Below are 21,198 nucleotides of genomic sequence, written 5' to 3' on the forward strand. Positions count from 1 at the left end.
GGCACTGTTATTCATCATGTTGGTGATGTCATGGGTTTGGACACTAACTCTGTTAATCTGTGGTATATAATCTAGCCATGTCTTATAGTATAGCAACAGCTACCAGAAATGTAAAACCTGATGAGGTATGCATGCATACTTAGGAATATCTCCCTCTGTAAAGCCTATCTCCTAGCTGTACACTGAAAGTTCTAATAAAAAGATTGATCTGCTAAATTACTGCAGAATAATTTGGAGAGAACAAAGATGTGGTAGTAATTCCTGAATTGTGATTTTTTGTTTTTAGTCCAGCAATATAGAAATGTTACCCATATTCCAATAAATGTATAGGACCAAGACTTTAAACTAAGCATTAACATTTCCAGCTTGTTTGTACATAACAATAACTGTCAAGCCTTGTAGCCATACACTTCTGTTCACACAAACTGCTTTCCCTTCCTTGTCCATTCACACCATTTTGCCTCAACATACTACAGGCAAAAAAAAAATCCTGTCATTTTTGCCATTAATCTGATCTTCAACAATGTGTGAAAATAAATAATTAAATGTGTGGCTATCTTTGAGTACTTAAATTATCATATAGAAATACACCTAAGAGGTTTTTTATCTGCAGATAATAACATGTTTTTTTTTAGTTTCTACTGCATAACAGATTGGAAGCAGCAAGTAGAATATTCCCCTAAGATAGAAATAGGAAATGAATAAAAGGATGCTTCAACTTTACATTAACCCTGTGAATCTGTGAATAGGATAGAGACTTCAACCAGATGGAAGAGTTGTAATGACAGAATAACTGATCATCCAGAATATCTGAAAAAGCATGAATATAGCAGACAAATTGAAATTCTTTATTTGAATTTACATCCCAAGCTCTCAGTATCAGACCCAAAAAAATCCAGCAGTGGAATCAATCTGACTATTGTAATTCAGAAACCTGACAAAAACTTCCTTTTGAACAGTTCATTTATCTGCACAAGGCAGATATCCTAACTATTTTCCACCATTGTTCTGTACCCATAATATTGGGTATTTAAAAAGCATAACCAAAAATTACTATTTCTGGGAGCAACCAATGTATAATTCTTTACAAATTAAAATTTTGATTAAAAACTATGCCTGCATGTGAAGCTTCATACATGAAACAAGGAAGAGTGTTCTTAGTTCTGACCAGCTGCAATCAATACCCAACAAAACAGAGAGTCTACTTGCAGATGCTGATAAGTAGACTATCATATGCTGTGCAAAGATTTTAAATACAGATTCAGAAACCAGCAGCCCAAAGTAACTGAGGTAAAACTAATACTATCAAGCAAGCCAATTACATTCTGTTGAAATATTATAGTTAGCTATCTGATTTTACATGAAACTTCTAGCCATCTCTCAACTAAAGAGACTAATGAATATGCAACTACTGATGATCATAGCCAAAGCCTAAGCAAATCACACATTAGAACCAGACCATGTTATACATGGTCATATAAATAATTATAGTGCTATAAATATATCAGTATAATTCACAACATTATTCTTTTTGTAAAAATGTAATAGTTGTTTGTACAGAACAGATTATTTCTATTCACTATGTGATCTGCAATGAAGTACATTAATCCAACTTTCAATCATATATTTCACTGATTTCAATTTCTTAAAATTTCTTAGCATTTCCAATGTTTATCTACTAACACTGGATTAAGAAAATAAAATTAAATGCTGCCACCACTTCCACCACAAAAAAAGATTCTGTTCTAGTTCTACCATTATAGTTGAAAAATCTTCTCTCACAACAAAAAAATGAACAAATTCCCATGCATATCTGACAGCTCAGCATAAGTGCATGAGTGAATAAGAACATTCACATTAAATTTAAATATAAAACATTCAAATATCATTCTAGATTTTGAAAATCATTTTAAGCAGACTTTATTTCATAAACACTTCTCAATGAAAACACAGAAATATTCATATGAAGCTGAAGCTGAGTGCTGGACAGAATTTGGATGGAAACAGAAAACAGATAAGCATCTCTTGGCTACTACACATCTAGAAGCTCAAAACATACTATGGGCTCTTAGCTATGATCTGCATATATACTGGTTTTGCATTATGTCTGAAAGTAGCTGTGCTCTTATGCATGGGATGCAATGTTAAATAAAATAAAATCTGCTTACCATTTCAATACTGATAGTTAGAAATTTTCTGAAGATACATAATGAAGACATAGCAACATATCCACATGTTGAATGGATAAGCCTCAGGATTCAATGCTAATCATGACCTCACAGCATTTGATCTGTGATGTAAAACAAGGCCATTAGAGAAAAGAAATATTCCTCTTTGGCAAAATCCATCTGAAGCACAAATGTTTCATCAAGATTAAAACAGCTGATGTCTTTTCTTGCACAGGCAATTAGTACAAAAATACCAAGCGTACGGACAGATTCTGAAGACAATACCTATATCATGGTAAACCCAAATCTAAATGATGACATGCGCATTCCTTGCTAAAAGCCAAAGGTTTTATCTGAGCCACAAATACAAGCCAGTGTAACTGTCACAACTTCCTCCAAGGAAATGCTATGTTGCTGCTTTGAACTCCTGAGGAAAGAATGGATATGAATCCAATAAATAAATGTGTATCCCATCCTCCAAAATGGAAATCATTACTTTAAAAAATGAGGAGCTTTAGCAGCACCCTCTTGGTCCCATTAAAGCATTAGGTCACCTATCCTGGTTCATTTTATGGCTATCTGTTTTATCTAGCCTTAGCAATGCAGCTATAGACCTCAGCCATCAATACTGAGGACCTCAGCTACCAATATTGAGAAGGTGAGCATTTCTGAAGCTACTGCTAGGAAAACATTATACAAATTATTTTCACAATGGCCTTTCCAGTTGTTATTTTTTAGCTCTTTTTTCTCTATATCGTGTTTCCTGCCTCTCAGAAACGTATCCCTAAACATTCCTCAGAATCATTAGAGCATCCTATAGAGACAAAGTGTCATTAACCCACACTAGGATCCTGTCTATTATGCTGCTTGAACCTGTGAGTCACAATTCACAAGTAAAAGAAGAGATAGTGCACACAGATTCCACTATTCCTATTATCTGCAAGATACTGATGCAGGAAAATCTTGGATTATTGCTTAGAATTCCATTAAACCAATAAAGCTTGATCAAAGTATTCCAGCTATTTTCACTAACATTGAAAAATCTATGATAAAATATTGGTAACCAAAGATGGTATTATTCTGAGGCACTATTCTCACAAGAACCTCTGTCCATACTGTGCATAGTTACAGATCTTCTATATTTTCTGGCACAAATTCCAATAGAACAGCAAGTATTTGAAGTTACAACATGAGGACTTGTTCTTAAATTGCATAGAAGAAAGAGAAGTCCAAGCAAGTCATATTAATGTTTCTGTTTCCTGCACAACACAGCATTTTTATTTAAGAAAAGGTCAGAAATTCTAAACAAATTTAGCTCATAGATTTCACTGTATGCAAGATCAACAGAGGCAAAACTATACATATTTATAGTTAATATTGTTGTGAACAGCTAGCCAGCATCCACAAAGCTACAGCCTCCCTGCCACTCTAAATAGCCGACTACATGTGAGTTTGAATACACACCAGGCCTCAGGCATAGTCTTCAGCACATATAGTACATTCAGGAGATTCCCACAACCTCTCCCTTCCTAGATAATGAAACTTTTGTTACTTTAAAACACATAAGACTATGGGAAAATGGACAAACAAGATGCTGTGCCTGAGGTGGGCTGTACCATCTTCAAACAGCTAGCTAAGATTATCCCCAGAGGTTGAGGGAGGTCTAGGAAAAAGAAGCAGAAAAGCTTTACTTTGGAATTTAGTTTATCTTTAAGAAATAAGTAAGCATTTTAGACAAACACAGTATTACATTTTAATTCCTTTGGTCTGCATGTGCTTAGGTTCAATATTCTTTATAGTACACACACACACATGGTTGGCAGGATGGTACTTTGTTTCTTCAAAGCTCTTGAGGGAGGAATTTTTGACTCGGTAAAATTTGGAGCCTGGTGAAATTGTAACAACAGGATCTAGAATAAGGATCTAGAGTACAGAGCTGTCCAATTTACAGCATATGGCAGTAAAAAATTCAATAGACTGGTCCATTACAGGTTCCAAATTTTACTCAACTCAAATTTAACTCAAACTTTATTTTAAAAATAAAAGTCTGACTTTTGTTTTTCCCTTGCAAGATTGGTCTACTGGTCTCCTCAAGGAGGAGAGGAAGGACTGATAACACTGATCATATGCCTCAAAGCTATACACTCAGAAGATAGAACTATAGCAATTGCTTCATTATTACCCCTTTACTTACTAGGAAGGCAGCAGGGTGTGCAAGTCCTATCCCTCTTACATGCTGGATATTAGAGGGGAGGACATCCAAGCGAGGTGTTCCTTGAAAGAAGAGTGATGGCAATGGAAACTACTAAGTCATTTGTCCAGGGCAGAAGATGGGACCAGGTGTGAAAAACTAGAAGATTTCTGGGACAGGATTTGGGATCTCTGGCCTACCACCTTATAGGTGCAGCTCTGATTGCTACAAAGACAATACATCTTTTACTGGCACAAAGCAGATTTTCAACAAGAGTTATGAAACAGTTCATAATATAACAGAGAGAGGAAGAGGCATTGCAATTAACTTTTGAGCCTAAGAACTCTAAGGGAAAGCTTCAAACAGGCTATTGGCATATTAAAAACCTAATCTTATTGCCTCTTTTAAGAAAGGCTTTTTATACCATACTACAGATACAAAGCACACATTTATGCACAAAGGAATACATACCAGCTTAAATAGTCAAAGAGAAGGTACAGAAAATATACTGTAGGTTACACTGTATCTGCAATGAGGGATTTCTCAAAATCAAAGAATGTAAAGCATCCAGGTTTTATAAATTATACAGTAAAAATATTTTCCCACTATAGTAATATTTCTGAATGGTTAAGTTTCTTTTAATACAGAAGTAGAAAAAATGCAGCCTACCAGCCACATGCATCCTGACAGTACTCCTACTGAGATCCCCAGAGTTCCACAAAATAGGTGGGATAAATATTTAGCCCTTTTCAGTTTTTTTTCAGGGTTTGAGAGTTTTATGAGCATTATATGATCTTAAACCTTGCAAAGGCTTAGTACTTATTTCACCCCATTAAAACTCTGACTCCTTCTAAATAGATTCCTGGCCCCACCTATTTTTGGATTGTGATCTTTGAGTGACAGAGCTGTATCATTAAAACAAAGACAAGTTTGGAATCCTTGCACCCTAACCGTAACTTATAATTTACCCAACACAATACTTGGCTTACCTTCACTGGATTATACTACATATTAAGAGAAATAAGAACAAAAATTATATCACTTAGTTAGAGGATCTTCAATACTTAATGGCACAACACTTTTGAATGTGCATATTGTCAACATTAAACCAGGAATGATCCCGGTGCATACGTCTGTAAAATGTTTTACATTTGAAAAGTTTAAAACACAAAACAACTGTTTCAAGATCAATGCATACAGTTCAATCTCACAGGAAATGTCCAATGCTATTCCAACCCTAATAGCACAGTATCTGGGTTCCTCCAAGCTCAGAATACTTTCATTAAAGTTGCATTAACATTGGAATACATCTTAGGAAGTCAAGCAAGTTCATTTTGAACTTGAAATGGGTTTTTCATGATTGAAAAATTTCAAATATGCATAAAATTATGCATAAAGCTCTACCAAAAAAGGAAAGGGAATATAAAAAATTAACATGAAATGAAATGCTAATCATATTCATTGCAGTCACACTGCACAGACAGTTAATAAAATTAAGGTCAGATTGACCTGGAATGATTTATACAGATCTAGGAATGCTTGTAGCAGAAAAAATATTTTTATTGGACAGTCTTCCCTAATCGGGTGCCTTCCAAATATACTGGGAGGGGATTAATGCAGAAGCATAGAAGATAGTTGGCAACTGTGCAGTTTGTCTGGCCCATTCTAAGGGGAGAGGACTGAGGCTACGTCCTTACTGACTGCCTTAGAGGGCAGTACCCTTTCGAAACTGACTTTGCTGACATACCTCCCTGTAAACAGAAGAAGCACCTACTGATTGTTATATGCATCTTCAGTAATTATGTAGAAGCATTTGCTACCAGAAAAGCAGATGCCAGTGCAGTGGCCAAATGTTGGTTAACTGAACTGGGGCCAAAATGGGGCATATCAGCAATCATCCATTCAGACAGAGGGCAACACTTTGTGAATCAAGTCATCCAGTTAATGGGTACAGCCCTGGGAATAGAGCTCAAATATTATTGTGCCTACAGGCCACAGGCATCCTCGCTGATAGAGAGGATGGTGGGAACACTGAAAAATCACTTGGCCAAATTAGTAGACGCAATTGGTTGGGGATGGATAGATGTACTCCCCATGGTACTTTGGCCATCAGAAGTTCACCTCTAAAGGAACTAAAGCCATCTCTCTATGAAATTGTATACAGGCGACCAATGCCTCTGGGCCTTGACTCAATCCCCATTCAGGTGTTCATCCTAAACCATGGTCAAATTACTTATGTGCTATACAGTTTTTTCAACAGGAGCAGCGCCAAACCCAAGAGCGAGTCAGACAAAATCATGACCAGAATGAGCTACCTGAAACTGAACCATTTGACCAGTTGCAAGCAGGAGACTATCGAAAAGTACATCAAAGGAAAGATTAGTCCATTCCATAATCCTTCCTGGTGAACCTTTTTGTGCTCTCAAGGGAACAAATTGGGATTCTGTGCTTAAAACATGTTTTGTAGGAGTACCTGAACTGTTTTCAACGTGCTCTGTACCATTACTACACTACTCCCTACATGTAACCCACTTAGCTTTGATGACCTAGGGAAAACCCTCCTGTACTCTGAATCCACACCCACCAAACACCAGTGGACCAATCAAGCATTATACAGGGTAGAAATCAAGGGCAATTTGCCAGGGACCAACTGTGTGCAAGTGGTTGGCTGTGAAGACAAAAAGACATGCCTTTCACTACCAGCTCTTGAAAAATGCTCAGAGGTAATACAGCTTAACTCTGAAGAGTTTCCCCACTACTTACCGAAGGGCTGTTATCTATTGTGTGGAAACTATGCCTTTTCATACTTTCCAGCACATTCCTCAGGAGGCCCCTGCGCAGTTGGGCATTTCATGCAGTACCACTTGTCCAAAATTACGCTCATCACAAACCCAGGTGAGTGTGCAGATACCTTATAGAGGGCCCCCCACTTGACAGTACCTGTGATGATCACATAGGGCTGTTGAATACCAGAGATGTTTATGGACTTGCTATATCCCTAATTGGAACACCAGGTCTAGCAACCCGTGCTTACCTAGATCTCAAAAAATTGGCTTGTTTAGTTATAAAAAGCATAAACAAGCCTTCAGATGCTATAGCTCTCCTAAATGAAGAGCAGGAAAAGTTAAGGATAGCAATCTTACAAAATAGATTGGCCACTGACTTTGTGTTATTTAAAATGGCCCATGGGTGTGAGGAATTTCCAGGTATGTGTTGCTTTAACCTGGCTGACAATTCTTTATGTGTAAAAGCCACTGTACAAGATTTGCAGGATCTGGCAAAAAAAATAGCTGAACAAGCCCCCAGCAATCTATAGAATTGGCTCACCTCTTGGCTGCCTGGAACTGGGTGGTTGAGAAATTTAGCTTTAGGATGCATAGCTCTTCTGGCCATTATAATCCTATTACTGTGTACTGGACAGTGTTTAATTGATCTTTTTGACAACTGCCTCCAGAAGAGCATAAGGCTCAATCCAGTTCCCTGGTCTGACCTGGAATTTGACCTTCTGAAGGTCAAGGGGGGGAGAATTGTGAGGAAAATTCATCTTTGGGTGAAAGAAGCAAGTTTTTAGAGGCCTCAGATGAATGGGATCACCTTATTAAAATAGAAAGGAATGTGCAGCACCCTTGAAGCTGGTGGGAACCAGAATGGTTGTAAAAAGCCTTATCACAAACATCCCCATACACCAAGGCATCTGTAGGATGAGGGAGGATGCGTTCTTCCTGGCATTTGGCACCTTGAACTAATTTGTTTCTTCTTCTCTGTGACACTATTGTTTTCTTTGAAGGCAGTGGATAGAAGAGGGGCAGAAAGTAACTTGAGACGTATTGCTTATTTAGGTATGCCCGCATCATCATATGAGTATGTATGTGTATGCATTCTTTTTCCCTTCCCCTTCTTGTAGAAGTGTATAAATATCAGGGTATCCATTTTGCCTATAGGGGAGTGTCTCCCACCAACCCTTGGTGGGTCCCCTCCAGTGTACATTGTCTAATAAACACTGCAGTGAAGCCTTGATTATTTTGCATTTGAGTCCTGTGTTTTGATTCTACAATATAAAACACATACACCCTCCAAAATTGGCAAACAGGCACAACGCAACTTCGTTGTATGCAGATGACATAGTACTCCTATCACAAACACAAACTGGACTCAAATGAGCCATGAGTGCTCTGGCCAGTTATTGCTCTGAAGAAGCTTTCGAAATCAATTACGGCAAGACTAAAATTTTGGTCTTTTCAAAGACACCTAACCTGCATATTTGGAGGATAAACGGCCAGAATATTGAACAAGTTAAATCCTTTAAATATTTGGGCATGGTTTTTCATAGCTCCACTAAACGCAGTGCGCACCAAAGCTACGTTACACAAAACGCTCAAAAAACAGTGGCTGCAATCCAATCCTTTTACTTTACCAGGGGAACACAGCATATCCCGGCAGCACTGAAGTTATACTCAGCTAAGGCTTGCACACAATTACTCTTTGGTGCCCAGCTAGGACCCTATCCTTCATTTACACCTCTGGAAAGGGTTCAATCCAAATTCTTAAGGGCCATATTTCAGGTAGTCCCTTGTATCCCAAATGTAGCACTAAGGAGGGAAGCAGGGTTGTCCAAAGTCGAAACGGGCGCATGGACTTGTATTATAGCACATTGGCTGAAACTACTGTTTTTCCCCACAGGTTTGAGTTCTTTCCTTATCAAGGATAATTATAAATCAGTATGGTTCAGGTCTATCTTACAAAAACTTCAACATCTCGGCTTCTCTAGTGAGGCATTCCTAATGATGGGCTACGAGTATGCACTTAGTGAATTCAAACAGCCTATCAAAGACCTGGAAGTCCAGCAGGACCAGTCCGCTTTGCCTAAGAATGTTTTTTTGAGCAGTCAAGCCTTTTCTTTCAAGCCAGCAAGATATCTAAATTACATCACTGTCCCCAAATTTTGGAGGGCACTTACTCTAGCATGCTGTAATGCTCTTCCTACAGCAGTTTTGGAGGGCTGATACAAAAAAGTCCCATATGAGCTGATATTGTGCCCCTGTGGACAAGGGGCTATTGAAACTATAGCACATGTCCTGTTACACTGTATTTTTTATAAGGACTCATGAACCCATCTAATAACTCCTCATCTGATAAAATATCCAGGTAATCTTGATCTTTTTTTATGTCCAGTTGTTGCTATCGGATCAGAATGATTTAGTTTTCCTGAACGTAGCTAAATTTTGTTATACTGTCTGCAAAATTAGGCAGATTTTGACTGCCCACAGATGAACCCACCAATCTGTATATATATTATCATGTGCTGTTCATTTTATTTTATGTATTTTTAATGTATTTCAATGTATTTTAATGTATTTTTATTTGTAATTCTGGTCCATGACCGTAATAAAGATGAATGAATGAAAATACACATACGATATAATGGATAATACATCCAAAAGAATACCTCCTACAGTATTAACAAGTATCTATGGATACAAAATATTATACTGGAATTGAATCTATATATTAGTGTCCCAATAACCATGGTTAATATTTTTCAGAATCAGCAGACAACGCTAAATATGTAAATAGAAATCGTTCTAATAATGGTTGAAAAAAAAAGTTTTTACACCATTTTTTGCAACATAATTCAACGACTGGTTTCACTTCCAAGAGGGCACGATAAAAAAGCAAAGTGAACATTTCCAATGATTACTATAACAGAAAGTCCTAAAGTTTCCTTTTAGATCACTTTTTCATTTCACTTTTCTACAGAAAAGGGTTCTCACAGAAATACACTTTAAAAGTTACTATCAACAATTTTATTTCAGAATGCTGTTTTAAGTTGCTTTAAAATAAAAGATAACTCAAGTTGACTCTAATCATATAGCAATTATTTTAGTCAATAGCAGGTTTGAATCCAGTGCCAATATGCAATTTGGTGCTATATGAACAAGTCTGGAACATACCAAATCCTTCCCTTTTGCACTACAAGTCATTCTCCATTTTTTTAAATTTCTGGTAAACCAGGTTTAGATGTGCATCTAAACTGCGAGATTACAAAAAGAGAGGGAATATACAATACACAAGAGATTTGACAGAAATACTATGTTGCTTTTTGCAGAAACAAACCGTAGAGATTTCTACACACTTGACTTGGGCCCATTTTATTTCTAAGTCATACTTAGAAAGTAAATTAGAGAAACAGCAACAAGTAACAGCCAAAAACATTTAAATGAAAGAAATTTGTTACTTTTAAAATGCAGGGTTTGGTAAAGTACAAAGCAATATGAGAATCACAGAAACAGAGGTACAGCAATATACCTCTGTACAAAAAAGTACAACACTACTTAAACTTGAGTACAAAAAAGCTTAAACTACTGTATAATTTTACTATCTGACTGAAGTTTCCCATTTCTTAAACAAGAAAGCAATTTAAGTTTTTGCTTTTTATAAATAATTTTAGAACACCCACAATTATACTTTGAAAGGAATAACAGAATTGAAACATAGTTTAACTATTTTATTAAATAGTAATTAAATGGCTGTTTCATTAAATAATCTTGTTAAATGTGTAATAGTACATATATTGCTGTATCTTAATAAACTGTGGTTTGGATGAGAACTGCAGATTTTTTTGTTTTTGCTGTTGCTTTGTACAAAGCCAGATTACCATTTTGTTCTGCCACCCTTGCTATATTCTAGAAGTGAAGTGACCAACACAAGAATTTACCAAATAAATAAATAAATAAATAAATAAATTTAAATTTGTAAAATATTCCCAATGCCATTTGTATTCAGGACACAGCTGCAACTAAAAGAAATCAAATTAGTAGTTCACCTCTACATTTTATTTATATAGACACACATTGTTTCTATTTAGTTGTTTAAATACTTGTAAAAAACATTTACATCTGTCTTCAGAAGAACTCTCTTTTCATTACCCCCTTCTATTCAGTTACATGCTAGAAAGAAGGACTTCTGTGTTCATATCCTTCCGGACCAAAGCAAGTAACACTGTTCTTTTTTACTCCTATGCTGCATTTGAGCAGACATCCTTTCAGTGAATAGGTACACTGTGTCTGCTTGTGGGAAAGCTGTAGGGAATAGCCAACAGAAGCAAACGATTATTCCTGATCCTTGTCTGTTTTTACAGCAGTCAGCAAGGTCAGAGATGGTTTTCACTCTATCCTTTAATTCTTTTTATACCAGCAACTATATACTCTATAATCTCAGGCATACTTGTCTCAAGAGTTTGTGGGAAAACCTGTAGAAGCATTTTGAGCACACCTCTACAGCCAAATAGGGAATTTCCACAATGTAGGGCTTGAAAAAATGATTTTAAAATATGGAAACAGATAGACCTATTACAAAAGGGAAAATCTGGAATATAGATTTTGGAAACAGACACCTTTTACTTAACAAAGTGTATTGTACCAGTTCTACAAATGCCAGTGACTACAAATTGTAATTTATGGGTACCATGTACAGACATTATTTCCCCATTTAGTCTGCAGTGTAGGTTATATTTATGGCATAGCTGTGAGGAATTCAGATGCAGTGTTTTAAAATAATTAAAGTTTTTACATTTTGAAAATTTAATTAAGATGGTTTGTTTGCAATATGAACTTTAACAAAAGTAGAGTTTTTAAAGGAAACTAAAAGACTGCCTGTTTTGGAGGTGTCTCAAATATATAACATCCACTACTATCTTACTGTCTTATCTGTTTTGTGCCATAGAAACATTTTGTGAAAACTAAATAAAAACCAGCTAATTACATTCCTCTCTCTTCAGTTGCATTTTGTTCTCTAAAAGTTTCCAAAGAGCTGGAATACAACCATTGCCAATCCATATCTCTGCAAAATATAACCATCTGCTAGCCTGCCCTTTAATTCCTTTTTGTTTCAAAGCAAGAAAGTATGCTCTAATCATACATTTTATTATAAATATTTATTCCTAGCACATACTTTCTTGATTAATTGATCAAATCAGAAATATTCTACCTCTACCATATTTAACAAGACCTTCACGAACTTTAAGAAGAAAAAGGAAAAACAATGTTCAGAAAATGAAGGAGACAAACCAAGAGCTTTTTTCCATGAAAATTTCTTGCCATCATAAATAAGACCACTAAATCTCCTTTGCGGGAGGAAAAAAACTTACTACAGTGGTACCTCTACTTACGAACGCCCCTACTTACGAAATTTTCGAGATACGACCAGCTCCAGCCCCAAAAATTTACCTCTACTTACGAACTCGCCTCTACTTACGAACCAGATCCGCGGCCATTTTTCCTGCTGCCACACGGTTGCGGCTTCCTGTGGGCAAGATCGCGGTAGCAAGGAGATGTTCGGTGAGGCTTGTGGTGTGTTTTGTGGCGTTTGGAAGGTTTTTGAGGTTTAAAAATAAAATGCATATGTTTCAGAACTGTTTAGCGGTATTTACACTGAACCTTATGGGGGAAATTTACCTCGAGGTGTGACCAAATTCGGAAGGTGGATTAGCCGTATTTACATTGAACCTTATGGGGAAATTTGCCTCGTGGTGCGACCAAATTCGGAGGGTGGAACGGATTAACCGTATTTACATTGAACCTTATGGGAAAATTTACCTCGACTTGAGACCAACTCGAGTTGCAACCAGAGTCACGGAACGGATTAAGTTCGTAACTAGCGGTACCACTGTATGTGAGTATACTGCCTTATAAAACAACTTCAGGAATTTTCTTCTTGAGTAATCTAGAAAGTTTTTACTTCTTCTGTGACTATACTTCAAGTGTAACTTTCAGGGCATGCATCTGAACTATGCTTTAGCTCAGCATTTCCCAAACTGCGTTCTGTGGAGCACTGATATTCCCCAGGAGTATAATAAGTGTTCTTGTAGGGGAACACAAATAATTGATTGCCTGGTTTCCTGGCAACTTAGAATTTTGAGTGGGCAACTGGCTAAAGGAGAATATGAGTATGCTTCTACCTCAAAAGTTTTTCTTGCTTTAACAGACCGAAATTTTCCAAGTGGCAGCCATTTTGATTTATTTGCAGTGAGATGAGAAAGTACTTGTCCGTCTCACTGTGGACCAGAAAGTACCATTTGCTTAGGTCTAACTTTCAACTAGAATAAAAATTTAACAAATTTCCACTGAATTAGTTCTCAAGAGCATCCAGACATGGTGAAACATCTGAATGCTTTTCTTTTTATTTGATGTACTTATGTGAATCAGGATTTTCACATTATTTTGCAACAAAAAGAAAGTACAGAAATCAATTTGATGGTGCACGAAATACAAACAATTGACTTTCTAACATTACTCTGAATATTAAGCAGATTTGTTATCAACAAAAATGAAACATTATTTCCTTTAAAGAACTTCTGTGAGGAATGAGTAGTCAACATACAGCACTTTTTTTGTGTAACAGAAAAGTGTTTTTTGCAAGATAAAGTGCATGTTTTCACTGACTCATAGTATCAACTGTTTTTTTTTTAAGTATTATTATTACTGTTATTATTTTTTAAAAAGAATAGGGCTATGAATGTAGCTTGTCTGACAGTCCCTCATCCAGACTACCAATCCACCTCCACACAAGGAAGATGAGACCCTAATGTCAGATGGTCAATATGTATCCAGAAGCATAGATTATCTTTGTCACACAGAAAGTGATATACTTCAGTTACTACTTCTGCTAGAGACAGAAGAGATTTGGTTATTTTAAAATAAGGAGCAAAACTGGGAGAACAACTCCACTGAAGCGTGGACCAAGGCGGGGAAGTGTATGTAACTTCATTATTCCCAACAGCTTCTGATAAACTGCAAGAATAGTAGCTGGTGAAGTCCAAATGAAGAAAGCAGAGTCACTACTTTAGAATACTTCTATTTTGTGGAAATAGATAAAATAAATATCCAGAAATTTATGTTAGATTTTCTCTGTGGTACTTTAGTCTCATTATCTTATGTTCTTATTTGTCATTTCTCTGTACCAGAGTTAAGGAGCTGTTTTGACTCTTACTTCATAGGCATTCATAATTTTCTTTAGATCACAGTTTTTTATTTGGAATCACCTTATGATTTGTAATATACTGAGAACTTTTTTTTATTTTAGCAGACCAGTGCCTTCTTGTGATCTGCTCGAGCATTGCATTTCCTTTTGAATGTTTCTTTTTAACCAGTATCTTGTAATCTAGGCAGCTCTGAAATGTATCTTTATCCAACACAGAATATTTGCATTTTAATATTTTAATATTAAAATAATATTTACATTTTATCTTTTACTTTTTTAAAAATAAGGCTTGATTGTTTTTCCTCTTTTGTGAAATGGTTCCTTCTCTCAATGAGGGATGGAAGGGGTTAATACTCTAGAAACCATGCCCCTAGGTTATATGGCCAGGAAGCTGCATTATTTATTTATTATTTATTTATTAATCCAATTTATATGTCTGCCCATCTATCCAAGAAACTCTGGGTGGTAAACAAACAAAAGCAGAGAATTACATTAAAACAAAACCTAACATTGCACTGAGGCTCAATAAAAACAAAACCACTGAAAATACATACCCAAACCAGACCTCCCAAACTAACCTCTCTCCCACAAGGCCTGGGGAAAGAGCCAGGTCTTCAGAGTTTTGCAAAAGGCCAATAGATTAGTAGCTGCTGCATTTTGGGGGGAGGCTTTTCCACAGGGCAGACACCATAACTCAGAGCGCATGCTTCCGGGGAACACTGTTTTACTGATGGTACTGGAGCATGCCCACTTTGCCAAATCTGATGGAGCAGGCAGAAACCACTGAGGAGAGGTGGTCCCACAAGTAAATTGGTCCCATGCCATATAGGGCTTTAAAGGTAACAACCAGTACCTTGAATTGCATCTAGAAAGCTTCTGGGAGCCAGTGCAGCTTGCGTAACAGCAGTGTCATATGGGTGCACCATGGTGTGCCCAAAACTGCACACGTTGCTGCATTTTTAAATTTATTTTGTTTTTTTTCCCCATTTCTATTTTTAATTATTAGTAAGGCAGCACAGAGTATGAAAATTCTACCTTTCTGGCACATTGGATGTAGAGGCTGGATACCTCTGAAAGACAGCTGATGGCAATGAGAACTATCAAACCACTACCCAAAGCAGGAGGCAGTGCCAGGACATGGAAGCCAAGATGGTTTCTGGGATTAGAGGTTTGAGGCTTCCAGCTTTCCATTCTACAATCTCAGCTATCAACTACATACAGTCTAATAATATTTTTCAGTATCATACTTCTTTTTTCTGAGCTAGTATTTATTCAAAACCCCTAAATGTTCTGTGCCAATTAAGTCTGGGATTTGTACTCAGATTTAGAGCAAAATTTCCTCACTGAGAAAAATATTTCCCCCTGTATACAGAAAAAATGCAATTTTCTTGAATCTAACAAGAACCTTCTTCCACTGCCTTAGTAATACCACCCATAAAGTTATGTACATAAGATATGTTTCTTATATAATCATATATTATTATCACAGCTAGTTATGATTTGACAGTGAGTTTTAAGTCTCCACACTGTATTTTTAAAAATAACTTTCTCCACTGCTAGAAAATGAATATAAAAAGTAGGGGGAAGCTCTTCAATATTCTGTAATATTTTAGGAAATCTCCAGTCACAAAATACTTCAAACCCCCAATTAATTAGAGATTTCCATTATTTATTTAGAAATTTTATATGCTGTCTTTTCACACAGTATTAGTAAATTTTAATCTCTCTGCATACATCTCAATTAATGTATGAAAGCTGCACTCTTCAACGATACACATTTACAACTCTCACACTTGATTAGATCTGATCAAACCATTCCTGATGGCTTAAAAGATCATACAATAATTAAAATATCCACAATTACAATTAAGTAGTAAGAATGGTTTTATCAGACTTTTCAGCCCAGGTAATCTTTTTATTCTAAATACCCCTTCTCCAGTTCTCACTGAAATTAAAAAAGGAATTTAGCTATGCCAGTTCTTGATCCATCTAGACCTGCGGCAATCTGGAATTTAGCAAATCCAAATTCTGTCGCATTCCATTTAGGAGTCTTATGCTAAAGGAGATCTAATGATAGCAACTTCTGGAAATGGAACTGCGCTTCTGGATAGACAGAACCAACTGCTAAATATTTCAATTGTTGTATACAATATGATGCATTAAACTAGTTAATAACACCAAGTAATGGTTATTCTAGTTCTGTGGTAAGTAATTGAGACAGTAATTGTTTACAAACTGACTTCCTATACATTGAAACGAACTTAGTAGCTGACCAAGTATTTGCAGCCCAGATATGGCAACCCCAGCTGTGTCTGCTTGCACAATTATATTTATATATGACCTATTCATTTCCCAAAGCAGTTACTTGGCTTCTCATCAAAGCACCACTGTGGCTTTGAATTATATATGTGGTTGGGAGTAGCACAGGCAATTCAGAAATCAATCCTGACCTCACAAGTCTGTATCTCCAATAGTGTCTTTCTTTTGCTTGTACACAGAAGGCATAGCAATCAGGTACTATTTGGTTACAAGCCAACAGATGCCAACAAAAGCTTTTAATCAGGCTGCTATTTGCACTATTCTAGTGGTGCAAAATTTTACCAAACTTAAAACAGAAGACTTCTCTGATCATGTCACAACTGTCTGCCAGCTCTCCCTTCCCATTCCGTAAAGCTAGGGATCAAATTTTCACCAGCTCTGTCCTATGATTAAGGAACTTCACACATAAATATGTCAAATCACTGAACTATCTATTAACATTTTAAACCTACAGCTTCAGCACATTTGTGTTTGTAGTTTGCAAAGTAGACAAAGTAATATAATGGATTATAATACATGAGTACCAATAAAGTTCATTACTTAAAAATAAGATTTTACCTGGTGTTTGAATGCCACTGAACTGTTTTATGGATAGCATTAGAAAAATAAGAGGTAAAACAACAAAGATAGCTCTTAATCTCTTCTTGCCCTATCTAAATCTGAAGGGACATCCAGGGCTAAGTCCCTGCTGATGATTTGAGGAATGCCATGAAGACCACCCGAACTGCTTAGGTTTCAGGGGATTTAAAAAGTAATAGTTTGAACTGAGCTTGAAAACAGACTTGGCAATAATGGAGTTTGTTAACACATGGGAGAGATGATCCTTATGCACAGTCCCAGTTAGGGATCTCATGACTTTATTTTGAATTGACTACAGTTTCCATATCACTGTCAGAGACAGTTTTGCATACATTGCATTGCAGTAATCCAGATTAAATGTTAAGTAAGTATGACTATTATATGCTGATTAAATATGTATCTATATCACTCAAACCAAAATCTGGGATAGGAAGGAAAAAGAGAAAGGGATAAGAACCAAAATAGAGGAGAACCCCATGAAAATAATTAATTCAAAACCTCTGGTAAGGAGAAAGACAGGCAAAGGAATCAGCCTTCCTACCACAAATCCCAAAGGGAATGAATTCTTGGACAGAAAAAAAATGTTCCATCTCTTACCTGATTAAAGAACTAAGCTTTACAAAAATTGCATTATCAAGTTATACTACAATTGTATGCATGCATAATTTAAAGCAAGAATTATGGATATTCAAAGAGGTTTATTCCCCCATTATATATAATTATAGTCTTAAAAATCATTTTGGCACTACATCAACAATGATCTGCAAAACTCCTATATCTGAAACCTGTGCAATATATTATGCTATACAAATCCTTGGATACAGTCTATAGTATGTTGGTATACCACCTGATGCTAAAAAATTCGTAATGCAATGCACTTCACACCTTCATCAATCATTGATTTGTAGTCATGAAGGGGTTTGTGCATCTCAATGACATTACAATTGTACTGTTGAGAGTATACATTCCCAAAAGAATAACAGGTATACAGTACAATGAGGGTTCAAATTGAATACAATCCACCAGAGAAATAAATGGCTACCTACTCCAGTTTTCTGCCAAAAAAACCCAAATGGTTGGAAGATATCCCATGAGCTACTGAGAAGAGAAGAGTTAAGTACAAGTACCACTGCTGCTTATGATGTAGCTGGATTAAAGCTGAAAAACTTCTAACTGCTGTTGAGCTTAGAGGCAAAAGGAAAGTTCAGCACTGCAATAATCTATCTCCGGTACAGAACCACAAACTAAGGCAAACTTAACGTTTCCAGAGCAAAAATGTCAAGACTGAACACTGGCATCCTGGGAATCAGCAAACTGAAATTAACTAGAATGGGTCACTTCACTCAGAGTATTATTTCTTCTACTATGGACAAGCAAATCATAGAAAAAATGGAGTGGCCATCATTAACAAAAGGGTATCAAAATCAATGCTTGGATACAACCCCCAAATGACAGAACCATCTCAATTTAAGTCCAAGTCCAATCAATATGATGATCATTCAAGTCTATGTTTCAATCACAGGTGCAGAAGAATCAGAATCAGAACAGTTTTATGGTCACTTGCCACACCTTGTCTACGTAACACCAAAAAAAAAAAAAAAAAGCCATACTAACTAGAGGAAATTGGAATACTAAAGTTGATAACAAATAGCATCTGGAATAATAGTAAAATTTGCTCCGTGAAATGAAGCAAAGAGACAGACTGATAGAATTTTGCCAAGAAAATTCAATATTTATGGCAAACACCATCAGCCCAAGACAAACTCTATACATGGAAAACAACAAAACCAAACTGGCTACATACTCTACCAAAAGATGTTGAATACTATATACTCTATTGAAAGCTTTTATGCTGCTCCACATTAAAAAAAAACAAAACTAAGTTTACGTCAACAGGAAACACCAACCAGTGCAATTAGAAGGAAGAAAGATAAAGAAAGTTGAAGTAGTAATGGATAAACATCTGGAACAGTGGTATCTGTAACCATGATAAAAATGATATCTGCTACTTGGGAGAAAGTCTCTCATAGATATAAGTAAATAATGAAGTGCAGAGATATCACACTGACAAGTACCTATTGTCAAAGTCATGCTTTTCCTAGTTGTAAAATATGGCTGTAAAACCTAGACCATCTGAAAGGGTAACACAGAAAGAATGATGCCTTTGAAATACAATGCTGGATAAAATACCTGAGAATACCTTGGACAATAAGAAAAACAATATACTACTAGAGGTAAATCCAGACTGCTCACTAACAGCACTAAGAATGAAGCTAAAGCTTAACTCTTTTGGATGTTTAACACAGAAGCAGGAGTTTGTTTGTTTATCAATCAATCAATCAAATTTGTCACAGGCCATCTCATGAAACGACTCTAGGTGATTTACAGCAAGATAAAAATTTGTTAAAATACAACATAAAAAAAAATCCTAAAAATAAATAGGTTCCAAGAAGATGGAAAACTGGCAAGTAATTCCAGGGAGATCATCAGGTGGCTAACCACCCCCAGGGATGGGTAGAGCCCGTATCACCCCATGCACACTGAGAGAGCCAAGTCTTTAACCTTTTCGGAAAGCTGCAAGGGTAGGAGCCCACCACACCTCTGGGGGGAGAATATTCCAAAGGGCGGGGACATTCCCTCACTGATGGGATCCGCAACATGCCTCTCTGCCTGACTGGGTGGGACGGGTTGATGTAACAGGGATGAGACAGTCCCTCAGGTAACCCGGACCCATGCCATGTAGGGCTTTAAAGGTAATAACCAACACCTTGAATTGGACCCAGAAGCAAACTGGCACCCAATGCAGCTCCCGCAGCAAAGGTGTTACATTTGCCATCCTAGGGGCACCTAATATCCGCATGGCTGCATTTTGAACCAGCTGTAGCTTCCAGATAGTCTTCAAGGGTAGCCCCATGTAGAGCACATTGCAATAGTCTGAGAGATGACCAGGGCATGAGTGACTGACCGGAGAGCCTCCTGATCAAAGAAGGGGCATAACTGGCGCACCACGCGAAGGTGGGCAAAGGCCCTCCTGGCCACGGCTGCCACCTGCTCTTTAAGCAGTAGTCGTGAGTCCAGGAGGACCCACAAATTATGCACCGGGTCTGGGGCAGTGCAACCCCATCCAAAACAAAAGATGGTAAGCTCTCGTATACAGAGGGGCCTCCAATCACAGCCACTCTGTCTTACCAGGGTTCAGCTGAAGCCTGTTGTTCCCCATCCAAACCCCCACAGCCTCTAGGCACCGTGAGTTACTGGAGAAGAGCTAGACACATTATGTGAAGACCTAACTCTCAGAGGTGGCTCTAATGCTGGGAAAAGATGGAAGTAAAATGAAGAAGAGGATGAGCAGCAGCAACATGGATTGACTCAGTTACAGTAGTGATGAGTGCACCACTGGAAGAGATGAAAAACCTAGGTAGGGATCATTTTCATCATGGATAAAAATCTACCTATGTGGTCACTAAGAGTGGACAACAACTTGAGGGCACATAATCCTCCTCCTCCTCAACTGAAAAAGAGGCCAACAGAAGACCAAGGGATACCGTAACTGAAAACACAAGCTGAGCTTGCAAGAACTCAAGGCAGGAGTTACTGACAGACAGTTCTAGTGAAATGATGTCCACCGGGTCACAAAAAGTTGGAAACAGCTGAACAATTGCATACAATAACAACGGACTTCAACTCTCCTGATTCAAGCTACTTTACAAACCACGCTCTATTGGAATTGAAATCCAGTGCTTCTGGGCAGTAGCAGGTTAAGGAAAGTTGAAAATCTTTAATGCAAATCCCCAAAGTGCAACTGTGTACTGTGAAGTAATTGTATTTAGTCAGGTCTAATTGTGAGTCAATTGCGACAGAATTTCATTTTATTATGCACTTGGTGTGTAGTGTATAGTGAAATGACGATAAAGTATTCTATTCTATTCTTTTTACAAACTGAGTCATATAGGCTACAGAAGA

The 21,198-nt window shown here is 37.1% G+C and overlaps 1 protein-coding gene across 2 annotated transcripts in view; it reads right to left on the reverse strand.

Moving 5' to 3' along the window:
* JADE3 (jade family PHD finger 3) overlaps positions 1-21,198 on the reverse strand; it is a 46,550-nt gene that overhangs the window by 23,984 nt on the left and 1,368 nt on the right. The window contains exon 2 of one of the 2 annotated variants that reach the window (XM_088144993.1): positions 2,169-2,290. The exons of the other annotated variant lie outside the window; for it this stretch is intronic. The gene's annotated coding sequence lies outside the window, so the exon portion shown is untranslated. The remainder of the gene's footprint in view (positions 1-2,168; positions 2,291-21,198) is intronic. 2 annotated transcript variants of the gene reach the window in all.

The sequence above is a fragment of the Python bivittatus genome, unplaced genomic scaffold (assembly GCF_059951505.1).
Source record: "Python bivittatus isolate LINGU-HERP-01145 unplaced genomic scaffold, Pbiv_v1 ctg000350_np1212, whole genome shotgun sequence".
Lineage (NCBI taxonomy): Eukaryota > Metazoa > Chordata > Lepidosauria > Squamata > Pythonidae > Python > Python bivittatus.